The sequence below is a fragment of the Meriones unguiculatus genome, chromosome 15 (genome assembly GCF_030254825.1).
Source record: "Meriones unguiculatus strain TT.TT164.6M chromosome 15, Bangor_MerUng_6.1, whole genome shotgun sequence".
NCBI classification, from domain to species: domain Eukaryota; kingdom Metazoa; phylum Chordata; class Mammalia; order Rodentia; family Muridae; genus Meriones; species Meriones unguiculatus.
In genome coordinates, this window is record NC_083362.1 from 75,628,163 (window position 1) to 75,644,972 (window position 16,810).

Genomic DNA, 16,810 nt, shown 5'->3' on the forward strand with positions numbered 1-16,810 from the left:
CCCATCTTTGAAGCCCTGATCATTAGTTGGCAGTGCTGTTTGGGGAGTCTCAGGAGACAGGTCTTTGCTGAAGGACGTACGTCACTGGGTGTGAGAACTCACGTCCTCCAGACACTTCCAATGCAATCTTTCTGCTTCTTGCTCGAGGTTCAAGGTGTGAGCTCCCAGCTTCCCGCTCCTGCTGCCGTGTTTGCTCTTCTGTTCCCACCGTGTTAGATGCTTTGCCCTCTGGAGCCATAAGCCCAAATAAACTCCTCCCATGGGAGGTTTCTTGGCCACAGTGTTTTGCCACAGCAGCAGAAAAGTGACCAGTGCGCGCTCTTCCTGATGAGGCAGCAAGATGGTCACGTGTTCACAGCTGGTGCTCCAGTAAAGTAACTGCTATTTGCATTCAGAGCTGTGATTTGGCAAATTAAGACAGTAACGGATAACAGTAAATAGCTCACTATCCAGTCATTACAGTAGAAGAGAGTGACGAAATCTGGGCAGTGAATGGAATGTGAAAAAAATGCCGGCTTTTGATCTATACACCTCCCTTTAAATCCCCCTGTATTGTTAGCTAACAATCGCCTTTGCTGTGAAGGAGAAATAGGCTGCTCCCTCTGCACTCACGGGACACAGATGACGGACTAAGGAACACCCCGAGGAGTCCTGCCTGGCTTATTACGTGGAGGCAGGAGAGGACTGGTCTCCAGGCACGCCAGACCTGCTCATGGCATACACCCAGGAGACTCCTTTCCCACGGGTCCCTGGAGTTCGCGCGTCTGGATGCCGAGGATTGTGACACAGGTACAGCACCGCTCTCCATGCTTTTCTCCCACTGAAGGTTTGCTGTGTTCTGTGAGAAATACTTGTGCTCAGTAAGACGGGTGTTTAACATTCTCCTGGTTTGTTTGGTTCTGTCCTCCCAAATGCTGCTGCTCTGGATCAGTGCTGCAACCTTTAACACGGTTCCTCATGTTGAGGCGACCCCCAACCATAAAATTATTCATTGCTACTGCATAACTGTCATTTTGCTACTGTTACGAACTGCAGCGTAAATATCGGATATGCAGGATATCTGATATGTGACTCCTGTGAAAGGGTCATTTGACCCCTTGAAGGGATCATGATCCAAAGGTTGAGAACTGTTGTTCTAGATTTTTTTTATTGTGGCAGAGTTGAGGTATCCTTGGGGAACAAGACCTGGGCCATTGAAGACCCTCAGAAGGGTGGTTAATGCTGGTCTCCAAGAGCAAGCATGTCTGTCCCTCAGTTAGGGAGCCCCTTCTGCTTCTCCACCAGGTGGTGCTGCAGCCAAGGACGAACACCAGAGGCCCAGTCAATGGGACCTCCTGACCATGGACTAAATAGTACCTTTCTTTACAAAGTATAAAGCCTCAGATATTTCATTATAGCAACATAAAATGGAATTCAGTTTTTAGGGCTTTTTTTTTTTTTACTATTTAAAAATTTCAATTAAAATATTTCAACTCCCTCCCCTTTTCAGTCCCCCCATAAGCCCCTCAAATTTACGGACTTTTACTGTCTTATTATTGTTACATATGTGTTAATAAATACATGAATGGGTAGTGCCTCCCTTGGGCAAGTGATCTGAGGTGTATAAGAAAGGAGGTTGAGCAAGAGATGGGAGCAAGTTAGTAAGAAGCACTCCTCCAGGGCTCCGCTTCAGTTTCTGCCTCCAGGTTCCTGCCTTGAGCTCCTGCTGTGCCCCTGAGGATAGATTGTGATCTGTAAGCCAATTTACCTAAGCTACTTGGAGTGGTTCCTCCAAAAGGATGCATTTTCACTCCAAAGTGTTGACCTCTGCCCTCAAGTGCCCTAATGAAGACCAGCCACTCACTAGTGCCCTAACAAAAACGCTGCTGCTCAGTGACTTAGACAACAGAGTTCTCATAGTTTGGGAGAATTCTGTAACAAGGTGTCAGCACGGTTAGTCTTGAACATAGTCCCTTTTCCTGTGTCCTCATGTGCTGTCCTTCTGATTTCCACTTCCTTCCTGGTGTACAGCACAGGCTGTCTTGGATTTGGGCTCACCTGAAGGACCTTGCTTTGTTTTAATTGCATCTGCAAAGACTGCCTTATAGCCATACTGAGATGGTGGGGTTAGAACCTCAGCATATACTGAGGAGTGGGAGGCAAAGAATACAGCTCAGCCTATGGTAGATAGGTCATGGGGTCACAAAGGACCTTCTCTGTTGCTGGCTCCAATGCTGTATAGAAATTACACATGGTACTGGGCTTGGTGGCACAGGCCTTTAATCCCAGCACTCAGGAGGCAGAGGCAGGCAGATCTCCTCTGGTCTGAGGTCAGTCTGGTTAACATAATGAGCTCCAGGACAGACAGGACTACACAGTGAGACCCTCTCTCAATAAAGTTTTCAATTAAATTAATTAAAAAAAACCCGTGTGTTATAAATGGTTCTGAGCTTATCCTGAAACCAGGACAGTTGGGAAGTCTTGAGCAAACTGCCAAGGCACAAACACTCCAAGAGCCCAGGGGACTTGTCCTCATGGTGCCATTTACAGTCCAAGCTGGACCTTCCTCAGCACAGAGGGCCCCCATGTAAGCCTAGCTGAGGCCCATGACTGCGTGTCCATCTTGAAGCCATTAGGGTCCTTTTATCTGGGTGCCCCTGGGGATGCTGGGATAGGATTTTCTCCTGAGACTTTTGCTTTGGCCAGGCCTGCAACCTTGAAACCCCTTCCCCACCCGCAGAAGGGGGAAACCGCTTTCCCACCTGCACCATAAGAATAATCATCCTGGGTCTAGGGCAGTGGTTCTCAACCTGTGGGTCAGTTTGCTTAAGACCATTGAGAATACCAGATACTTATGGTAGAGTTCACAACAGTAGCAAAATTACAGTTATGGCGTAGCAACAAAAATAATTTTATCATGGTGGGTCACTATACCGCGAGGAACTGTATTGAAGGGTCGCAGCATTCGGAAGGTTGAAAACCGTGGCTCTAGGGCCGTGTTTATGGCTTCCTGTGTTATCATAGGTATCTGGCCAGTTCCCACCAGCATCTGTATCTTGGGCAAGGCTCATCCTCGCACAACCTTCAGTCTGATGGTCCTAGGACCTTACTTGTCCTTGTCCTTTCATGTCCCCTGTGTACTGGACTATAGTCCTGTCCCTATATTTCCTTAGCTCCCCATCTCCTCCCACATGTGGTTCTAGGATTCAGGACCTTTTTTTCCATTGTTTCCATTTCTACCCTTTATCACTTCTTAACTGTGTCATAGTTGGGAGAAATCTATGGGTTCTTTCTGGAACAAAGTGAGAATTTGGCCAGCCATGTTAAAGGATGCCAGCTGGGGGAGCAGGCACACTCCATTTGTGGCATATTAATGTGTCTGTCTAGAGGGCCTAATGTGGTTCAGACAGCACATGTTCAGGGGTTCTATGGCCTAGGGTTAAGTGGATCACATAACTGCATGGCTGCCTCCCTTGGAAGAGACCCAGCCAGCACTGGCGGGTGTTTACTCTCAGAAGAGGTCAACAGATATTATGCAACATTTGCAGCTGGGAGAAGAGCTCCCACACCCTGGGAAGCAACTCTCAATATCGGGGTGCAGATGAGGCATCTTCCCTCTGCGGGGTACACATGTGACAAAAGGCCTTAAGGAGGCAGAGATGGGTCCTCACAAAGCCTCTCAAGCAGTGGGCAGTGAGCTCAGCCCTAACAAGGCTCCTGCAGCTATCTGCCCTGTGATGGTTCTCTTTCCTGTCTTTCTGGCCTCACTCATCATGGTTGCCACAGTTCCGCAGGAATGTGCAAAGGTTGCTACACCACTGCTGGGACCAATCAAGTTCCTCAAACTCAAAGCTACCTGGTGTCCCCAACTTTTGCTTCAACATGGCAAACTGGTTTCACTGTGAACTGGGGCTTTACCAGGATCCTTGCAAAATCATTTGTTTGTTTATTTATTTGGTTGGTTAGTTGGTTTTGTTTCAAGACAAGATCTCATCACTATGTAGCTTTGGCCATCCTGGAATTCACTCTGTAGACCAGGCTGGCCTTGAACTCACTGTCTGCCTCTGTCGCCAAAGTGCTAGGATTAAAGGCGTGTGCCACTACACCCAGTTTCTTTGCTAAACCCTTCCTTTGGGTTGTTGGTGGTGACTGGAAGGAAAATGTCTTTGCCAAAAAAGGGTCAGTGGAAGAGAGCAGGTGCTTGGAGACAGTGACCCCAAGAGCTTTCTGAGCTGTTCTCGGTCTCCACCCCACCCACACGTCTGCAGGCCCTGTCTGCTTTCTTTTCTTCCCAACACCTTTGCAGGGCCATTCTCTGCCTGCCTGGGACCTTCCTGTTCTTCACAGAGCCATCCCAGGTGGCATTTCTGACGGATGCCCCTCCCTGGTCCAGCCACTTTAACTGCCTCCATAACCAGACAGTGAGCTGCCACAGCTGGGGTACCGGGGATCACGTGGGCACAGCCTGCTGGCTCTCACCTCTGCTCCCCTCTCACTAGGTTTGAGGAGGAGTTGGGATTTGGGTGTTTCCAGCATATTCCTCTTTACCAGAGCTGCATGCCGGGGAAACCCACTTCAGAGCAGTTGTCCTAAACTCTGCTGCCATATCGGGGTCCCCTGCTGAGCGTCATCAACAGGGAGTTTGATGCTGACCATCCAGAGTCCTGGATCCCATCCCATGCAGAGTCACTGGCATGGAATAGCTGAGGCTCCCGGTGCAAACTAGAGCTTCAGAAGGTTGGTCCATGAGAGCTTATGGCTGTTGTGGGGCAGATGCAGGGACTCCAGGTGGTGGTAGCTGCCTGGCACATGGTGCCCAGACCCCCTGGGCACACCCTCAGTGCGCTGGCAGCATGTGCAGAAAAACCACACAACATTTCAAATTACCCAATAGGTATGAGGACTCTAGCTGGTGGGGGTCAGGGTGGTGCCGGGGGGAGGGAGGGTGAGGGCCCAGGACTCTGGAGGCTACAGCAGGAAGATTGCAAACTCAAGGTCAGCCTAAGCTTCATAGTGAAGTCAAGACCATCCTAACCTGCATAGTGAGGGCCTGTCTCAAAATACAAGGGTTGGGGATATGGCTCAAAGGGTAGAATTTTTCTATACTGAACAAGTTCTTAGGTTCAATCCCCAGTGCAGGAAGAAAGGGAAGAGTAAGGCAGGCAGGAAAAAGGGGGAGAGAAAAAGAAGGGAGAGAGGGGGAATGGAAGGAGGAAAGGAAAGAAGAAAAAGAATTGACTTTTGTGAGATACTGGTAAAATTCCACCTGAGTTAGTGGAAGGACAGATTCATACATTTTTTCCCCCACATTTTGTGAATGGAACCTATTTCCAACTGTCTGAGGATCTAATTAAGCGTCCTGCAGCGCTTGGCTGTGTGCATCAGACCTAGAGCTCAGCTCGGCACAGACAACTGCTCCATCACTTAGTTGACAGTGTTAAAAGCTGTTAAGTCCGCCAGGCCCTGGAGCTGATCATTGGGAGACTGGAGTCGGTGGTGGTTAAGTCTGATACCCTGCTGGCTCACCTCCATGCCTATTCCTGATTATCAGGAACACAGCCCTGCTCTCTCTAGAGCGAGCATGGCTGCCATCAACAGCCAGTGGACAGATACCATGTAAGACAGATCACCACATCTGGCAGATGAGACTCAGAACTGCGAGATAATGGAGGTTTCACTTGGCAGATGCTCTGCATTTGCAGCAGCTTCACACATCAGTCACCTCACTGCTTGCTGCTGCTATGGCTTCACCAGGGGCTTTGAGTGAGGAATGAAAAGGGTCAACTTGATATCAAAGTCATGAAACTAAGATTTGCCCAGAAAGTACCTTGTAATATAAACATATGGATAAGCCCCTTTAAACAGGCCCAATTATCATGTGCTAGATTATTGAAAGAGCCTGGAGTGAGCGGAGAGCCCAGGCAGGGGGCCCAACTACAAGGCAGAGCTGCCCCATGGGGAGAATGTACCTTGCCTGTCTGGTCTCTGCCCTCCAGAGACTGTTAATCTTAAAATCGTGATTCCAACTATGCTTGTGTCTCAGCTGATTATCTCCCTCTCCCGGTGTTATCTCATGTGTTATTTTCCCAAAATGTGTGTGTGTGTTATTTTTTAGTTTTTTTTTTTTAATACAGAATGTGGGGAGTGGGGAGGCTGGAGGAAGGGGATCTCCAGATAGAAAAGAATTTTGTGCCTTTCAACATCGAAGCCTTTGTTCTCTTGATTCAAAAATCCCTTTTCTTTTTTGCCAGTGCACCAGCCAGCCTTGGAGGAGCTCCATGGAGGTTGAGAAAAGCCAGGATAGAGCAGCAAACATCTGCCTCCTGCCCTTTCTCTTCCCCCAGATCCATGTGCGTCAGGAGGGACTGCGAACATCGAACAACGGTGACCCAGAGCCACAAGCAGAGCCAGAGACCTGATGGCACCCTCCTCTCCTCTTTCACTGTGGAAGTTCCTGTTGATCTGGTCTCGGCCCTGCCACAGTCATAGTTTCCTTTGCACCCAAAGGACAAGGCATTTGACAAAGAACAGGGGTGCTTCTGGCTGGGCCCTTGTTGTGCTCTAAAAGTAAAACCTCTCCCACAGGCTCATGTGTTTGAACACTTGGTCACCAGCTGGTGGTGCTGTTTGGGAAGGCTGTAGAACCTTTAGGAAGCAGAGCCTTCCTGGAGGAAGTGGATCACAATGGGCAGGCCGCTTCCCATCTGCTCTGTCCTGACTGCTGACACAGCGTGGCCACACACCTCAAGCTCCTGCTGCCTTACTTTCCCCCTCCAGAATGGTATGTGCACTGGCTGGTTTTCTGTGTCAACTTCACACAAGCTGGAGTTATCGGAGAAGAAGGAGCCTCAGTTGAGGAAATGTCTCCATGGGACAGCAGTGTGGAATGTAAGGCAAGTAGACCCTTTCCTTCCCAACTTGCTCCTGTGTCTGTCACAGCAATAGAACCTTAACTGAGACAGTATGTATCCCCCTAGAACTGTAAGCCCAATAAACCCTGCTTCCCCTCAGGGGATATTTGCCAGGTGTTGGGCTTTAGCAACAGGAAAAGTAACTAATATAGATCCCATCTCGTCTCAACGGGATGGCTTGCTTCATAAGGCTTTGCTCACCCTTCATAAGGCTTTGCTCACCCCTTCCTTCCCAGCCTTCTGAGCAGCAGCAGTGGAGGTGGGTACAAGCCATTTCACTGCAGACCATAGAACTCTTTGGGCAAACGCTCTAGATATTATATTGCTGTCTTTCAGGCCAAGATGGCTTTTCAAGCTCTCTAAGCCCCTTCTGGTTTGACTTCACCACCATCTATCATGGACGCCTAAGCTTTTCTTTACATTCCAGGACCACTGGGGAGGCAGCTGCCTCTACCCAGGGCCTCTGCTCAGCCCCTCCTGCTAGGACATTCATCACATACCCATCACGAGTCCAAGCAGAACATCCCTAGATTCTGCCCACAAAGTCCAGGCCCCTCCCTAGTACTGACCTCTGGGCAGCTCCTCCAGCCACATCTGTTCTCCATGCTTCTCCACCGTCTGCCTCATGCAGCTCCACCCCACATTAATCACTGCCTCCTCTGGTGAATAAAGAATTCTGCTGAAATCGCCAAAGTCCTCCCCACCGTTCCGTCTTAGTCACCAACTTTACAGATGTCATGAACTCTCCATTTCTCTTCTTCCTGAGGTTGGGCACGTGTGAGCGTCCAAGTCCGCGTTCTGACAGCCCTGCTGTTGTTCACCCACACCCGGTCTACGCTGGGTATACGCTGAAGGTTTCCAAAGCAGCGGGTAATTACAGGCCCTCTGTGCCCAATTCAGCAGCCTGCCTTGTGTTATTTGAACAGAACTGTTCTTGTCAGTGTGGATGTGAACTGAAGGACCTCCAAGTTCAGACGCTGTGGCTCCCCCCAATCAGCAATTTGAGGATGGGAAACGGAAATTGCCCTTTTTCTTTTAAACTTAGGTGGTTGAGAGGTTGTACTGTCATGTGAGCACACACATTCACACGTGGGGTTGTATGGTGGGGGTTCATATGTGTATAGGTATATGTGTGAGTATGTATGATTGAGGGGTGTGTGTGTGTGTGTGTGTGTGTGCGCGCGTGCGTGCACACACTAGAGGACAATAATTTGGGGAGACCTTCCTCAGAAGTTGTCCACTTTTTTTTTTTTTTTCCTGAAATAGAGTCTCTCATTGAGCTGGATATCACCAAGCAGCTTAAGCTGCCTGGTTGCTGAGCCCCAGGGATCGGCCCATCTCTGATTTCCCAGAGCTCAGATTACCACTTTGCCCATCTTGCCTTTTACTTAAAAAACTACTTTTCTATCATTATTTTTACATGTATGTATGTGTACTTGTGTGAATTTATGTGCAGCCTATGCCTGCAGGAGCCCGTAGAGGTCAGAAGAAGGTGTGACCTGCCATGTGGGCGCTGGGAACTGAACCCAGGTCCTCTCCAAGAACAGTAAGACATCTCACTTGCCAAACTGTCTCTCCAGGTACCATCCTTGTCCCTTTCCCTCCTGTGGTTTCTGGGTACTCAGGTACTCATGACTTCAAGGTAAGCATTTTACTAGCTGAGCCATCCCCACAGCCCTCGTGTGTCCATTGCCCTCTGATATCATCCACTTTGCCGTGGTGCTTAAGGAGCCTTCTAGGAAGGATGAAAAGTCTGGTTTGGAGAGTCCGACCCCAACCAACTCACAACTCTCTTGCCTGGCTCCAAGTAGAAGCTGCAAAAGCTAAACGTTCACCTTGGATGGTGAGGCTGCACAGCCAGCATAGACTAGACAATGTGGCAACAAGCAAACCGTGAAATATCAGTAGCTAACCACAACAAAGGTCCATTTCTCACTCACATTGTATGTCCTACGTGGGCCTGTGGTCTTTGTTCCACAGTTGCTTGGGGCTTCAGACTGGTGGAGCTTTTGGCATCTTATAATGACATTGTCTAGGGATGAGGGAGAGATTCTTGGGAATGAATAAGGAGCCCAGCTCCACAGCTATGCTCAGAGGGAAGCTGATGCAGAATCAATCTCCCTTGGTACCATGAGTATTTCTACAGCTAGGCCTTGTCCTGGTTGAAGCTCCTCCCTTCCCACACTCTATAAAAACATCCCTGACCTCAGGACTAGCCAAACTCCTAGAAAGTCCCAGAGGCCTCATTACAGCTAAGCCATAGCATTAGTGTACCAAATAATAAGAATGTGCCCTCAGAGGGCTGTTGGCCCTTGAGATGGGAAAAGCATAGGCTTCCCCTTCCTTCTGCAGGTTGCTCAGTGTTGACAGCAAGTCTAGAGCCTCACACACTCCCAACTCCAGCCTCCTAACTCCACTGGGATCCTGTAGGCAAAAGAGGCTGCTGTGGCTAGCAGACCCCTTTCCCTCTTCGTGTATAACTGGGAGAAATCCCAGCTGTTTTCTTTAAATCCAACCCAGCTCCCCACTCCTCTCAAAGCCAAAGCTGGTGGCTATAGTCCAGGCTCTACTAAATATTTAGGGGTCTGAAAAGAATCAGGTCCCAGAGACCTAGCATCTCAAAACGTCAAATCTCAAGATTACTTTGGTTAATGAGCCATCTGTGTAACTCCCAACTCCACATTCCACATCTGTGTCCTTCCTTGTCCTTTCCTTCTGTTCCTTTCTTCCATTCTTCCCCAATCCTTGATTCCAAAAATGCCTCCTTGTATCTGACATAGAGGACAACCATCCTGTATTTTCTTTGTCCTCTGTTGACTTAATATTCCAAAGACAAGGCTGCTCTCTCCCCCAGTCATCTCAGTATTCACAGGCAGTCACTCAAAGCTGCCCCTGACCCCATTATTGAAGTAGAGGTGACTTCAGATTCACTATGGTCTATGTCAGCCTTGATCAAGGACCCAACATAATTCTCTCCCTGTCTTCTTGAGCACAGTTTCTTGCTCTCACTTCCTTTCCCTGGGTTTTTCCACCCTCACGTAGGTGTAGTCTCTCCAGACTTTTGCAATCCCTGTCCTGGGAAGTCAGGTTCTCAGAATGGGGCACTGTGTTCCCAGGGCTCCAGATCTGTGACTTGACCTACATTGCTTTTTAAGGGCATCCTCTCTTGCTCTGTGCTTTGGAGAGAAACATGAGGTGCTGGAGAGGCTCTCTAAGGTTGGGGCTGTCTGAGGAATCTCTAGAAGCCCTTGAGCCCGTCTCTCCTTTTCTCTCTACTGCCCTTACTCTGAGCAGGCAGAAATTAGAGCGTCAGCACTTCTGGGATCCTACTCCTGAGGAGCCAGCCAAGAGCCGCTTCGGGAGGACATAATTGGGGAGTGGCTGGGTTGGAGATGAAGACTTCTGAGTGCCGTAATCTACTCTCTTCCCCTCCAGCTTGCTGACCTTGGTCGGGTCCCTCACTTTGCTGGGCTTCTGTATCATTTGGCTAAAAAAGATGTTGAATGATTGGATGAGTCCCAGAGTAGCTGAATCACAGAAGACTGTTTCTCAGCAAGCTGTTGCTATTAGGACCCAGGGACCTTTCCGTGATCTCTTACTGGGGTGGTAGAAGGCTCCAGAGACTTCCCCTCTGACTCTGTAAGCAGATTCCATTGTGGTCAGGCCACCCCTCTGCCTTTAGGCCAGTGGATAAAATATTGCAGCATCTGGATTTTACAGTATCAAGGTTGCTCTGTGTACATGTGCGCACACACACACATACACACACACATACACACACACACACACACACACAAAGAAACAAGTCATTTTATGCTTTGCTCTGGAGTCAGGAGTTTTGGAAAGGGTGAGATGAGACGGGCTGCTGTCCAACACAAGCAGCCGTATATGTCTGGGTGTGTCTTCCTTCATATCTAACAGACACTGTGGACCACTGGTCAGCGGTCACTTCTGCACAGTTCGGAGGGTGAGCATCTTTCATCTGAGTGGATGCTAGGTCACCAGCTTCAGGACCCATGTTTATACAAGTCACCCAAAGGTGTAGGGATGAGCTCTTTTCAATAGCACAAGAATCTCAAAAGAATTAAGCTTTTCTCCTCCTGGGAGCCAGAAATTAGGAGGTGGGAAGTGGGCTCTTGGAGACAGGAACTTGACATCTAGGACCCCGGGAAGAAAGGGGGAAGTTCAGGGTCAATCTTGTATGTGCAAGCAAGTAGGAGAGATTCCTCCATTGGCAAACTGCCCTGGCTGCTGCTTTAGGGACAAGCTGGCTACTTCCTTCCCAACAGTAGATGGTTCTGGAACCCAGAGATCAGCTCTAAAGAAAACCACTTTGAAGATTTCATTGTAGCTAAGGAAAAGCGTCGAGAGAAGGGAGTCAGCACAGCGCTGAGTCTGGGGCAGGGGAGTGGAGCACGTCTATCACTGGACTGTTAGTTCTCTCTGTATATGAAATTATTAGATGACGTTGCTTGTTGGGAAACCTCCCTGGTGGGGATGTCGACCAGGGGCTGCACCCAGGAGGCTGGCAGCACTGCTAGCCACGAGCTCCTAAGCCCTTTTGCCCTGTGCCTTCTTCTATCTGCACTGACACGCAGACTCTCTTTCCTCTCACATCCCGGACAGGATCCATGCTGACTAAGCCCAGAGCACGCGGAATGGTTGATTCTCTGTGGTGTCCAAGGCTGCACCTGAAGACTCTCGTGCTGGGCTTTGCCACATGGAGCTCTGCTTCCAGGAAGTCAGGCACCATTGAGGAAGTCTTCATTCCTGGTGCAAGGGCACTGTAAAGAAGCCCGAGAAGGCCATGAACAAGCAGATCCCTATGTAGAATGCTGTGAGCCTCCAGCTCAGCCCAGACCTGTGTGGCACGGAGCCAGCAATAAGCGTGGCCCGCCTTCGGGGAGCAGAGGCATGAGCCGCACAGAGTCAAAATTGAACAAGGCAATGGCTTTTCAAAGTCACTGCATTTCAGGTCTTCTGCTGCTCAGCCACAGGTACACCGAGTTTGGCAAGACAAATTTTAGAAGAAAAGACTTTTGACCTTCCCACAAGATGAGTGTCTTTTACTTCCTACATTCTTCCAAATGTTAATACTATCGTGAAATTCCAAAAGCAAAGATTCTGAAAACATCAAAAGATGTGTGAACTTATTCTATTCCATATTAAAAAAAAATGTTAGCGTACATTTAATCCCACCCTCGTGAGGATCAGACTCCAGCTGTAGAGCAGACATACACACACAACTGAATATTTAACCGTCATATGGTAGATGACAGCCTCGTAGGCCCTACTTCTCTTTGATTCTGAAAAGCTGGGCCTGAGATTGGGCAGAGACCAAGGAAGACCTTTGTAGGGTTCATCAGTTTCAAAACACAAAAACTTTGACATAATTTTTCTAGTATAAATTATTTTTAAGAGATTTTATTTTTGATTGTGGGTACGTGTGCTAGGTGCGTGCATCTGTGTTCCAGAAGGTGTTGGATTCCCTGGAGCTGGAGTTACAGGTGCTTGGGAGCCACCCACCCTGGGTGCTGAAGGCTGAACTCAGATCCTCTGCAAGAGAAGTAACTGTTCTCAACCACCGTGCCTTATAAGTGTTGAACGACAGAGCTTGGGCATTTGCCGCTGACTCCCTGACTTACTTGGCTCAGTCTCCAATTCTTTTAAATGTGACTTTTGCTCTACTGAGGGCAGAGTGCCAGAACCCACGATACTTTCCCAGATTTTCTTAGAGCTCGGATCCCAGTTATGATTTGGCAGGTGCCAATCCAAAGCTCCATTCAAAGCTCTCCCTCATTGCAGAGCAAGCGGACGCTCTGCAGGCAGCAGTGAAGCAGACGCCTTCCTAGTGGCAGCGGTGGTGGCAAAGGTGGACCTGGGGTTCACCTGTGGTCCTTCCCTTCAGCTTCCTAATGAGTCTGTCATATGTAGTAAAGATGAAAGGACCTTCTTTTCCTGACCCGCCACAATGCTTTTGTTTATTGTCATCTGGCTTAACCACTCACTTCCATCCATCACACCCTCAAAATGGCCCCCATAGACTCCTGTGTTTGAATGCTTGGTCTATAAGGAGTGGCACAATTGGAAGTCCAGCCTTGTTGGAGTAGGTGTGGTCTTGTTAGAGGAAGGGTGTTACAGCTGGTGGGCTTTGAGGTCTCAGAAGCTCAAGCCAGTTCATTGCCTGCTCCCTGAGGATCAAGATGCAGAACTCTCAGCTCCTTCTCTAGCACCATGTCTGTCTGCAGGCAGCCGTGCTTCCCCCCATGACAAAACTGGACCAAACCTCTGAAACTGTAAGCCAGCACCAATTAAATGTTTTTTTTTGTAAAAGTTTCCGTGGTCATGCTGTCCCTTCACAGCAATAGAAATCCAACGAAGACAGTGGGGCAGGGCTTGGCTGGAGCGTGAAACTGCACGTGTGTGTGTGTGTGTGTGTGTGTGTGTGTGTGTGTGTGCGCGCGCGCGCGCAACATCTGACTTAGAGAAGCCACTCACCTCAAAGGCTAGAGCAAGATTATTTCAAATCTCATGGAAAAGTCAGTGGCGGCAGATGCTAAGTTGGAGGGAGATGTACAGGGTGAGACTCTAGCCTGGACATGGGCGATGAGGAGATGGCTCTGTATACTCTGACCAGCCATGTCTGCCGCTTCCACTAACCTTTACACCCCAAGAGCTCTCCTGGGGCTTTCTGGTTTGTTTGCATTTCCTCTGGCTTCTGACCAGGTGATACATCTTAGAGACGACCTCTGCACCTGGCAGCCTGTGTCTTTGCTTCTCCCTCTGAAGGATCCTCAGAGCAAACTGAAGGCGAATGTGACTATGAAGCTGACTGGCTCCAAGTTGCTTCAGTGGTCCTTCCTTGGGTTTACAGAGCGCCTATTGTGCAGACAGATACAGTATGGTGGTGAAGCACCAAGCAGGCCATCTAGAAGGGGAGTTTCCAGGGGTTGTTTGGAAGGAAAAGGCTGTGTTCCCAGAAAGGACAAGGAGTCCCTCCAGCCCAGACAGGTGGGGTCCTCCTTGCACTGGGCTCACATGACTTTGTTGTTCACAAGCTTGACTTGCATATTATCTAGAGTGGAGAAGAAAATGCTCTCCATTTCATCAGAGAAAGAAATGTCTCCATGCTGTTTGGGCTTCCTCCCAGCATGAGTAACAGGTCTTTAGAAGGAGCAAGGGAAGAATCAATGTGCAGGAGCTCAGTCCACTTATACCACACTTGCTAGGACCAGAGAACTGGAGCTGGCCATAGGCAGAGTCCAGGAACAGCAGAGTGTGAAGAAACTGAGGATGGTAGGGGTGGCTCCATTTTGTTTCTCAGACTCTTATCTTAAGTTGACTGACCTTGGAGTAACTTGATCCCCACCTTTCGGTTCTGAGAAGGGCCACAAGGCCCTCCACTCTGCAGGTTGCTGTGGATACCACAGAATGTGCAAATAGATAACTATGATCAGGCCTCCACCCCACAGGTTGTTATAAATACCACAGAATGTGTTAATGAATCCTCCACTCCACCCAGCAGGCTGTTGTACAGACATCTTAGATATCTTTCAATTTGGCCAGGTGGCTTGGAACAATTAGCCTAAAGGTCATCTCAATTGCTGAACCCCACACAAAACTTACCCTTCTCTGTAACTCCAAGGCTTGGAATTCCCCACTTGCTGTTTTTCCCTTTAAAATCTCTGCCCCTCTGAGACTTGGGGCCTCATTTTCTAACCTTCTACATTAAGGAAGATTGGCGGCTCAAGCTTAAGCTTGAATAAAGATCCTCAGGTGATTTGCAACAGACTCAACTCCTAGTGGTCTTTTGGGGTCTCTTGAATTGGGCACAAGGAGAGAGCCAATGAGAGCAGGATGGCCGGGAATCTCCATCACAGGGCACTCAGGTGACCAGAGGCAACTAAGTCCATACAAAGTCATAGAAGCATTCGATGGTTCCTGTTGCTTTTTATTGATACATGCTGAGAACACAAACATATACAATACATAATACTCATAACAGAACTTGATGAGATTTGTTGATCAGAGCATGCTCAAATATCATTGTTGAGATCCTAGAAACAAGGATTCGCATCTACCCCAAAGCCCTACTTCAGTCTCTCCCAGTGTTCCTCCAATAGTCCGGAACTTCTAATAACACTGACAAAGATTTCAGAATTACAAAACAAAACTCTATTTAAAAATTGTTTAACTGAGAGAATGAATGGCTTTCGCCATTTTTGTTCAACCCTGTATATATTCAGCACCCTATATACCTATGTACTGCTACACACTCAAGAACCAGCTCTGCACTTTCATTGTGGTATGGAGCCAGTGAGATGGCTCAGAAGGTAAAGGTGCTTGCTGCCAAACTTGACAAACTGAGTTCAACCCCCAGGACCCACCATGTGATGGAAAGAGAGAACCAATTATAACACTTTGTTCTCTGGCCTCTGTTTATATACCATACATGGTCCAGAGAGAGAGAGAGAGAGGGAGAAGACAGAAAGAGAGGAGAGGAGAGAGAGAAAAAACTTGCCTAGTTAACGTGAGGCCTGGACTCCGTCCTCACCACTAAAAAACAAAAGGCAGCAAGAATTCTGTGGAATGCAGCTACGGCTGTTTGACGCAGTGCTGTGTTTGAAAAGACTGCCCTTGCTATGCTATCAGGCATCGTGCCAGTCTTCACGAATCAGGAGGCACATGGGCAGGTTTGCTCTGGCCTGGCCTGCCCATCATGGTCAGGTTCTTTCAATAGTGTGGATCCTTAATGGGCCTTGATAGATAGTAAAGCATAAGGCTGGGCCCTCTTCTGCTGCACTGAGATTGCCATGGCTTTCTTGACCTTTGTGATTTTGATTTTCAGAGCCATCTAGTCAAACACTGCAAAACAGACTGTCAGGTTTTGATTAAGATTCCTTTAAGTGTGTAGATTTCTCTGAACAAGACCACCATCTTCACAGGATTGGGTTTTCTATCAAAAAACGCACTGTCATTCTTCATTTTAGGTATAAGTGAAATCTTTAAACAAAGATCTGCTTTCTTATAGTGTATTGTAGGCATAAGGTTATTGTGTAAAGATTCAAATGCTGATTTCCGTACCCACCCATATCTATCTGATTGCAGTCCTTGTTCTAAGAATCTCTTGTTTTACTGTTATGTAAACACTGCTCCCCAATTGTCCCCAGATATGCCAATAAGGCAGCTTACAGCCAGTTGCCAAGCAGGGGAGAGCAGAGGGCTGGACTTGCTGCCAGGCAGGGGAGGGGTGTTAGATGGAGGAGAAAGCAGGGGGTTCAGCCACCAGCAAAGGTAGAGAAGACTTCAGAAGAGAGAAGCTGCATCAGGGAAGGCCGTGAGTGCACGTATCTCTGGGATTTGCCCTGAGAAGAAGCCAGATTAGTTTAGACAGTTAAGAATAGAGTAATTACTGCTCAGTATTGTGCTGTAAAGCCTTGTTGAAATAATATGAACAGTCTCAATTATCTGGGTGATAACCTGGACGAGAGAGAAACTCTAAAACAAACACACTTTTATAAAAATAAGTTCAGCAGTGTATAGAGTCTGTAACAGGCCCAATAAAGCCCATTTACTCTAGTGAAAAAATTATAACATCCATTATTTTGAAAATGGGTAGTTAGCTGGGCTCAGTGGTACACACGTGTAATTCTAGCACTTGTGCGGGAGCTCAGTCCACATATACCACACTTGAGGATGCAGAGGCAGGTGGATCTCTGTAAATTCAAGGCCAGCCTGGTCTACAAAGTGAGTTCAGGACAGCTATGGCTACACAGAGAAACCCTGTCTCAAAAAACAAAACAAAACAAAACAAAACAAAAACAAAACCAATCAAACAAAAAAAAAAAGGAAACAAAGAGAAGATAATAGGTGTTTGCCATTGAGATGAGAGGAGGATGCTAACGCAGCAGAAGAGCTGT

At 48.1% G+C, this 16,810-nt stretch overlaps 1 long non-coding RNA gene across 1 annotated transcript; it reads left to right on the plus strand.

Moving 5' to 3' along the window:
• The first annotated feature begins 473 nt into the window (after positions 1–473).
• LOC132648120 (uncharacterized) lies at positions 474–13,223 on the plus strand. Its single transcript, XR_009586502.1, has 2 exons — positions 474–789; positions 6,231–13,223. It is a non-coding gene; the product is annotated as an uncharacterized LOC132648120 (long non-coding RNA).
• Positions 13,224–16,810: the final 3,587 nt, after the last annotated feature.